Raw genomic sequence first — 9,521 nt, 5'->3', positions numbered from 1 at the left:
CCACTCAATTCCTATGTATTTACATATCTAAAACCTAAATCTTTCATATGACATCAAAAAAAGCATATTTTAATTTTTTAAAAAAGTGCAATACACCTTTTCATGCATGGTTAAGGCGGCATATATGTGAAAAATGAAGTTTAGGTGTTACATATGTAAATACATAGGAATTGAGTGGGTATATATGTAATCTTCCAAAAGTAAAATAAGAAGGAAAACTACACCTCAAACATCCAGAATATAGAGAAGGAATGAGAAACATTCAATTCATAGGGGGCCTCATGCTTGAGTATTGTCTGCTGGAATTCCACAACAGATTGAATCCTGCACAGAATGAAATTGGCAAAGTGAGACTTCCAGAGTGATGAAAATTCTCAAGAGTAAAGTGTTGAAATAGTCCCTTGGCTATTTATATGGGATCGTATTAGTCTGGCGTCTATAAAAGTGTCAAATTAGTCTGGCGCCTATAAACATATCAAAGTATGAGGACATTAAATCATTTAATCATAATATGAAAACGAATTAATTGCATGATTCTAATCAAGCTAATGCACTTGGTGAACAACCTGAAACTCAGCTTCATAAATAGTCCTTCAAATTCATTCAACAAAACTAGACAAATTTGAATGCTTTTTAAAAAGCTTAAAGCTTAATGAACTAAACTTGAACATAGGTCCAGCTCAAATATAATTTATTCAGCTACTCATTTGATATCATACATGAGGTTTTTTGGATTTAATAAGAAAATTTTGGGCATTTGTATGCTCTATTAAGATCCTATTTCAAGAGTTCAGTTTTCTTCCTCTACATGAGAACTTTAGCAGTTTGAAAAAACTTTTACATGGTTAAATTAAAAACTAGAGCTGCTAAGGTATAACAAACAACTGAAAGTTAAATGAGATAAGAAAACAATGTTTGAAAAACTACTCCAGGAATGATGAGAAAAAAAAAAAGTTCACAATACATGGGACCTCCAACAACTTGATCTGATAGTTGAAATGGGGATACAAATTAGGAAATATTAACATCATAAAGTCAGAGAGATTGCGCCCCATATGATCATGTTTCATTAATTGACATTTATTTTCACAGTACGAAGCATTTAAAAGTATTGATAATGATAGGTAGCCCACCCTATGAAGTTGAGAGTAGTTGTGAGCTCTTTTAGAATGCAATTGAAAGGATTAGCATAGCAACATACTTGCAAAAGATTGTCAAATCACATTTTGTGGATAGAAAATAGATGTTACGGAAGAGGGACCAAAACTTTTACATTAATCCTCCTCATAGACTTCATGAAATTCATGATGCATGATATAAATGGTTAAAAAATGGAAAATAAAAAAGAAGAGCTTCTAGTGTCACTGTGAATGATGCTTCCTATAATAAAGTAATGAAATTTCTACAATATAGAAATGACTTTCCAAAGAAGCCTCTTTTGAGTGTAAATCTATTTCACTGAGATGGTTTTTAAATATTGTGCAAGGGCACTCTTTGATAAGTCATGTTATTCATAATGTTAGAGGAAATGTAAAGTTTATTTTGGCGGGATGTAGAAAGATAAAAATATCCAATTATATTGTGAAACTCCTCCAACTAACAAATAAGTTATTATTAGGGTCGACGTATAATTATAAAAAAAATGCTTACACGTACATGTGCCCACACTGATCCAACATCTCACCCCTCTGCATCTCATACTGAGCATGTCTTGTTTGAGGAAAAAATATGAATGCAAAAATGGGCATCAACAAACCTGAAAAGAGAGAAAGACATGCAAGAGCGCGCAAATATAAGGGCATCAACAAACCCAGAATCTGTGTGAAAGAAGTGGGAATTCCTGCGAGAACTAATGAAAGAAGACATCAATGGATCAGTGTGTGAAGAAATCACGGTAGGGAGCTCGCTAAAGAAGCCATCAGTGGGTCCTATGGAATGTGATGAGTTATTATATTTTCAGGAAATTTTCATGATATTACATGACCTCGCTCTCTCTCTCTTTCACTCTTTCGCTAAAAAAGTCATCGGTGGGGATGGCAATGCCGATGTGGCCGGAAGGTTTGGGGATGGTGGTGATGGTGCCGGTGGTGTTGGTGTTTCTGGTTTTTATGAATTTCATGTATCTACCTATTGGATGATCCCTTTGCAGGCTCCAAAAATTCTGAACATCCCGGACTTTCTGTTTTTTGTTTGTTTATGTTTGACTGTTGAAGGGTTTTAAGGGTCAAATTTGATGGAATAGTAGATAAGACACTACCCAGAGATTTCACCCTCATTTTGCGAGAATTTTTGTATAACGAGTGGCTCTTCCTTTGAAGAAATATTGATTGTGGTATGAGTACATTGAATACCAAAGCTTGTTTTGGCAAGAATTGGAATTGAAGGACCACAAAATGTTTTGCCCTCATCAACTTACTTCTCACAAAATTTAACTCATATTTTATCAGTTAGCTCATGATGAATGGGGAATAACGTATGTTAGTAATAAGAGGATTTGTGTTGACAATGAATCAAAATTTATCCAAATAAATGTGAACTCTTAATTCAATCATTTTTTTCTATTTGATATCATGAATCCACACAAGTGTCGCTTAAGTCACTGTCGAGCAACTCGATTCACATATGCATATTACCATTTATATCGTGCTTCTCTTAAAACTGACAATATGAAAGCTTGTACCCTTATGTTGCTGGCATATTTAAAACATTTTGCAAACTAGTTGTATTTTCCTTGCATGAGCCAATATAAACTCAAGTAGTTGTATGGTTGGTATTTGTTGGTTCAATTGCTGTTGTTTGTTATTATATGTTTGTTGGGTTGCTGATATCAATGAGAAAAGTTTCATTATAGCTTATTTTACATTTGATTAATTTTGCGGAGCCTGTTAGAGTGCATTTTTCTTTTGTGCAATTTTTTTAACTGATCTTGGCAATGCTAAAGTTGTATCCTTATACACTCAATTTTAATACATACCACCCAATTCTCATGTATTTACATATCCACTACTTAAACTTATTACATCTATGCCAAACAAAATTTTCATATCAAATAAAAAATACTAACAACTTTTTAAAAGTAAAATACAAATTTTCATACATAGCAAAGGTGGCATGTGTAAAAATTGAAGTTTAGATGTATTGCAGAGCCTTTTTTCCCTTTGTAAATTTTAAGAACAGAAAATGTCTTTGATGTTGTCATGCCTAATAGGGAGATATATTTTTTAATTATCTAATGTTGGGAAAGCTTCTTGCGCTTTGAAATATTGTTATTGAGTTAAAACAAATATAGAATGAACATTGTTATTGAGCTTGGGGTGGTTGTGGGTTAGGGTGATGGTTTTTTGCTGTGGCTTGCGATGATGGTTTTGTGGTTGTGGCTTAGGCCAAAAAGTGGTGGTTGTGACTTAGGGTGGTGGTTGTGGATTGGGATGATAGTTTTGGGTTGTGGCTTGAGATGATGGTTTTGGGTTGTAACTTGGTGTGGTTGTGAGTTGAGGTGATGGTTTTGGGTTGTGGCTTGGGATGGTGGTTGTGGCTTGGGATGGTTTTTGCAATGGCTTGGGGTGGTGGCTGTTGTTATGGAGGTTGTCTTGTGGGTTGTGGTTGGGGTGGTTGATTGTTGTCATGTGCATATTTTGTTGCATTTTTATTTATGTAACTTTGTTTTTTTATCATAGTAATACAATGACTAAGATCAAAGAGGTCGGCACACCAGCAATATGGAACATAAATTAAAATAATATTTTGTGACATTTGCCTCAAGAAGATCGATCTGGGAAATAGGCTTACTGCCTATTTCAACAAGAAATAGTACAAAATATTATCAAAAAATTTAAGGAAAGTACATGCAGAGAGTACGACAAGATGCAATTGAAGAGCAAGTGAGATCAACTCAATAAGGATTGTAAAATTTGGAAGAAATTGAAACAAGGATTAACGGGCTTGGGGTGGAATCCGGTGAAGCAAACCATTGATACTCCCAAGGAGTGGTGATAAAAAGACTTGCGGTAAGCATTTGTGACATGTCCCTTAAATTGGTCAATTTCATTTTGTTTTTAAATTGAATTGTATGTTATGAATTTGTTCATGGTAATCACTGCAAAAAACTTTAAAATTTGTGGACTTGATCCTGAGTTGGAGGATGAATTGGATTGAATGTTTGGGGGTGTCGTTGCTACAGGCAACTATGCATGTGCCTCTAGGTAGAAAGGGTTTGCTGGCACCCCCGAGAACTTGGGAGCCGACCGATCAGGTGATTCAACTGAACTCCTCAGCCCGGAACTCCAAGAACTTGAGTCTATCTCTCGTTCTAAGCGTCTGCGGGTTGAGAATAAAAATAAAATTGAGGTTGTTTTCTTAGAAACTAGGAATCACAGGTGGTGTCTTCTTGCAACGTTGAACCCCGCACACCTAAAACAAATTATATCGACAGGTCCTACAAATTGTGAATACAAAAATGAAAAATTCTAAGGATGAACCACTGTACTTGTTTGCAATAGAGTTGCTTGAAGATCCAACCCATAGAGATTTTTTCGTCAAGATATCTGATGACCATAGGGTGACATATCTACGACGTTTTTATGATCACATGAACATTTGAGACATTATATTTATTTATTATTTTTCATTTTGCTTTGTATATTTCAACTGCTTGGGACATTGCTTATTCAATGATGCTTATATGTTTATTGTGTTGTTCGTAGCCTTACATGATTTTAGCTAATTTATTGATGTTTCTTTATTAGCCAGTATGATACTGATCTACATTGTGCAACTAGAGCAAGGCGCATAAGGAGCATTGCAGCTGTCGTATGTTTGATTTACAAATATTACAACTTGTACATAGATTGCTCCCTTTGCATGACATCCTCATATGGGGAGTTACTTGTGGGCCAACCAACGAGATTTAATAATATGTTTTGTATGACACAGACGGTATTCAACGATATGTTAGAGGAACTACATAGAAATCATGGACTTTATGACTCTTTCAGGACGAATTCACGAGAGGTATTGGCGATAACCCTCTACATATTATCCCATAATGAATTAATGCGAGGAGCAATTGAGCAATTTCAATACTCCGACAAAAAAATTACAGAAATTTCTAAGTGGAGTTGAAGACACTAGTGAATTTTTCTTCACAAGTCATAAAACCTATTGATCCTACATTGAAACGGACCCCTACAGAGATTTCACACGATGCACGACACATGTCTTTCTTTAAGGTAATGTCTCAAATTCATTACATTCAATTTTGAAAAAAACACCGTTATTACGAATTCCATGTTATTTTACTAGGATTGTATTTGAGTAATTAATGGAACGCATGTTGACGCACGTGTTCCAAATAATTAGAAAATTGCATTCATCGATCGTTATGGGAGCTCGACGCAGAATGTCATGACAGTTTGCAACTTCAACATGTGTTTTATTTTTGCTATAGCTGGTTGGGAGGGCAACACACATGATAGTAGAATTTTCAAAGCTTCGACGCGGAATGTCACTTACAACTTCTCACATGCTCCTGCAAGTACGCTTAAGACTCAACTAATCTCATAATTAACTTTTACCTCAATATTTATTATGAAATTCATATCAGGTGAATAAAACTTGGTTGAAGTTGAATATTCGTTGCAGTGGGAGTTTCTTAAGTCCTATCATAATACGAGATATCACAAACCAGACTATGAGCGAGTGAGCAATGTAACATGAGACAGAAATAAAAAACAATCATCATTATGCGGTGTCATTGAGAGAAGGACTTTAGGTGTTTGGAAGAATAAATGGATTATACTCCGCGATATGTCATCCTACCTGTTTCCCAAACAGGTGCAGAATGTGATTGCCGCGATGGTTCTCCAGAATTATAAATGGCAGTATCCTTCCCACAACGACATTGATTTTCGTAGGGCAGAAGAGGATCATGAGTATGTACCTGTCGTAGGGCGGACGAGGCGTCAAATTTTCTAACAAAACAAGAGGATGTCCTGTTCAAAAAAGATTAAATATCAAGAAAAAAAATTAATTGAAATTATGATATCAAACTAGAATGTGTGGAATTTTTCAAAATAATACATACAACTGGGCTTCATGAAATATGTAACAACTAAATTTTAAAATTTTAAATATGGTTTGCATAGTTTTTAGAAAATAGTTGGAAGAAAAAGGAAACAACTCAAGCCTACGAAAATTTTATGAAGCTCATTGTCTGCAAAAGTAAGCATGCCCAAAATTTAGCTCCATTCCAGCTCACTTATTAACAAAAACAAGTTTGTATGTGCACTTTAAGCTGGCATCAAAATAAGGAAAGCGCATATATAGATGAGCTTAACTAGATGAGCTCAACTAGCTTTGCCAAAATAATAGCTCAAGAGGATGAAAAGCATAATATGAATTATATATACTTAAGCGTAAAGACATTGATAGTCTATTGTCCATTTACTCAACCATCAAATAACTACTATTAATTGTATCCATAAGCATAAGAATAAAGATGGTGAGGTGAGTCGGTCTCATGTGCAAACCCTAATATTATTTCCTTACTCCGTGTGCATAATCCAAACCATAGAGGTAATTAAAAATCTACTAATTTGTCAACATCAAGCTTCAATTTCCAAATGGCAATAACTTGATTTCTAAAGGCAGTGAGGGACATGGTTAGAACTTCCACTAATATCATGTGATTTATTAGTTTTGTCACTATAGTGTTTCAGTTCCTTCATTCTTTTCCTTTTTGGACTAGTAAAAAGAATACATTAAATTTTTGCATAAAGCCTCCAAACTATTCGAGGTAATTGTGTTAAATATGAAGGTTTTCTTTATAAGTCCTCTAGCTAGCTCTAACTCACATTTCTTAGTTGGCTTTTAGTTCAGACTAGCTGCTATGTAAACCCACTTTTTTGAACTTGGCACCTCCACCAGTCAAGCCTGAGAACTGGACGCTTCCTAGTGCTCATGCATATACTAGACCCCACTTACATTTAATGTTACATGCAACTAATTCAAGGGGAGACTGTATTCATTTCGAAATTCCTAGTGCCTACCAAGGAAGAGTTTGAAGATCTACGTGATCAAAGAAAGTTAGCCTAATAAAGATCATTATCCCTCAATATTGAAACATTTATGCAAGTAACATAAATTATTATTCTGCAATTTTCATTTTGTACATTCTTGTATTTTGTACCAAGTCTCTTGGAGAAGGCTTAGAGAGGTGCCCCTGTCCACAAGTAAGATGAGGGTCCTCTTACCCTTTGTGTAGAATATTGTAAAGGTTTATCGGATGATTGGAATCCTAAGCATGTAGAGTGTTTAGGAATGGACATAAGCCAATTTGGACTGAACCACATAAAGCATTGTGTCGCCTTGTCTACTTTATTTGCCATTTTAATTGTAGAACATCGTCATTGTCAGTTTAAAAGCCATGGATGCAAAAAATAGAGAGTTGTGCTAGGTAATCTACAGCCACCGTAAAAATTGTTTCATTTAAATCATTGTGTCATACTAGGGCGTCATCTGAATGCGACACATTATATGGTTTGAATACATGGCACCTCGGATTAGTGTCAAATAAGCATGAATTTTAATATTATAGAAGGATGCAAACAAAAATGTTAGTTCATAAAAATAATAATAGGATACAAACTTGGATATATGTACTCTCATGTGTAAATTAATGAATTAGTAAAGATAAATATCTTATGCATTCAAAAAACTAAATGAGTTGGAAAGAGACTAAAGGGATTGATATTTAGGTTTTAAATTTGGGTACTCGAGTAGGAGTCGTATAAAAAAGATATAGGTTTAATCATAAATATAAGTTTGAAAGATAATATCATAAAAATTAGTATAATTGAAAATAGAATTATTGTTTTAAAGATTATTATTAATGCTAAGATTCTTAATATTATAAGCGTGTATGCTCCCCAAATAGTTTTAGAGATATATTCAAAAGAAAAATTTTTGAATGACATAGAAGAATTCTTTTTATTAAAAAACTTCAAAGTCTAAGATTTAGAATGTTAATGAAGAAATTAATACTATGTAGAATAACGTAACGAGCAAAATTAAGCGGGTTACAAAAGATGTGCTTGGAGAATCAAAATAAAAAATTTTTTATGAAGAAAAATAATTAGTGGTGGAAAAATAATATGCAAGAAATGATAAAAAAGTAAAAAATTTTATTACAAAAATTGGTTTAAATATAAAAGTTTGAAGAATCAGGAAAAATATAAGATCTCATAGAGAGTCTAAGACAACAATTTGTGGTGCTAAAAAATTGTCTTTAATGATCTTTATAATATATTAGATATTAAAAAAGATAAAAGATATATGTATAAACCAGTCAAACAATTTGGATTCATGTCGGGCAAGTTTACTATGAAAACTATACATTGAGTGAGAGGTTTGATGGAAAACTATAGAGAGAATAAAAACCTACATATGATTTTTGTTGATTTAGAAAAAGCTTATGATAAAATTTCAAGAGAAGTACTTTGGAGAGTTCTAGAAAAGAACAATCTTAACATTGCTTATATTCAAATCATTAAAGATATGTATACTAGAGAAGTTACTTGTGTTCGAGCATAAGGAGGATTAATTAAATATATTTCTATTTCAATTAACTTACATCATGGATTGACTTTAACCTCATATTTATTTGTTTTAGTTATGGATGCTCTTATTGGACAATTACATGAGGATGTACCCTAGTGTATATTTTTTGTTGATGATATCCTTCTTGTGGATAATACCAATTCACACTCCCCCGTATGGGTCATGTTTTAAGCCATCATACCCTCTAGAGTTGGGTAATCTTTGCATATACACTTTCTATTTGTATTTTCATTATAGAATCTGCTCATGTGTCGTCTTGGAGCTTTCTCATTGGGAGTCTCTCTTGAGGGCTGTCAATTGATAAAACAAAATGTAGTTTCATCTTGTTTCGTAATTTGTTCTTAGGAGTTGCTCTAAGGACTTCTTGAATTACGTGAAGTCACTATTTGCACAGCAACCCTCTCGCGGAAACAATCAAAGGGACTTTTAGTGAGGAACGAGTATAGCACTAAGTGCCCTCAAGGAATCACTCTTTGGGAGCCACTCCAAAAGGCTTTTGATACACCCTCATGGGGCTAGCTCTTGGGAGCTGCTGCTAGTGAGGCCACTGTCAAAAAAACTGAGTGGTCTCCTTAGCTCTTCTATGTGCCCTCCATGGACCTTTGTCAATGATTGATAGTAAACAAGTAAGTTATACATGTTTATAAATTATTAGTTTCATGTATAATCACTTTTGAATCCTGGTTTATTGAGCTATACTAGTTGGTATTTTGGTGAATGCTATACATCAGATAAAATAAAATAAAAAATCAGATTTTTGAAGACTGATAGTGCTATACAAATTGATAAAACTAGTCGCTCTAGTTCAAACATTACATAACCATTAAAAACATGCAAATTACTAACATAAATGACGTGTGTGAAATGAAACACTTACTTCGAAATTTTCCAAATCTCTAGAAAAG

At 33.9% G+C, this 9,521-nt stretch overlaps 1 protein-coding gene across 6 annotated transcripts in view; it reads right to left on the bottom strand.

Annotated features, from left to right (window-relative positions):
• Positions 1 to 150: 150 nt before the first annotated feature.
• LOC110018104 (pentatricopeptide repeat-containing protein At4g21065-like) overlaps positions 151 to 9,521 on the bottom strand; it is an 11,136-nt gene continuing 1,765 nt past the window's right edge. Inside the window, exons 1-3 of one of the 6 annotated variants that reach the window (XR_002293337.1) lie at positions 9,494 to 9,521; positions 5,818 to 5,990; positions 151 to 464 (exon numbers count right to left, since the gene is read on the bottom strand). The gene's annotated coding sequence lies outside the window, so the exon portion shown is untranslated. The remainder of the gene's footprint in view (positions 465 to 5,817; positions 5,991 to 9,493) is intronic. The other 5 variants (XR_002293338.1, XR_002293334.1, XR_002293335.1 and 2 more) reach the window with 5 other exon arrangements.

This window comes from Phalaenopsis equestris, unplaced genomic scaffold (genome assembly GCF_001263595.1).
Source record: "Phalaenopsis equestris unplaced genomic scaffold, ASM126359v1 Scaffold000002, whole genome shotgun sequence".
Classification (NCBI taxonomy): domain Eukaryota; kingdom Viridiplantae; phylum Streptophyta; class Magnoliopsida; order Asparagales; family Orchidaceae; genus Phalaenopsis; species Phalaenopsis equestris.
This window is presented reverse-complemented; position numbering and strand designations above follow the sequence as displayed.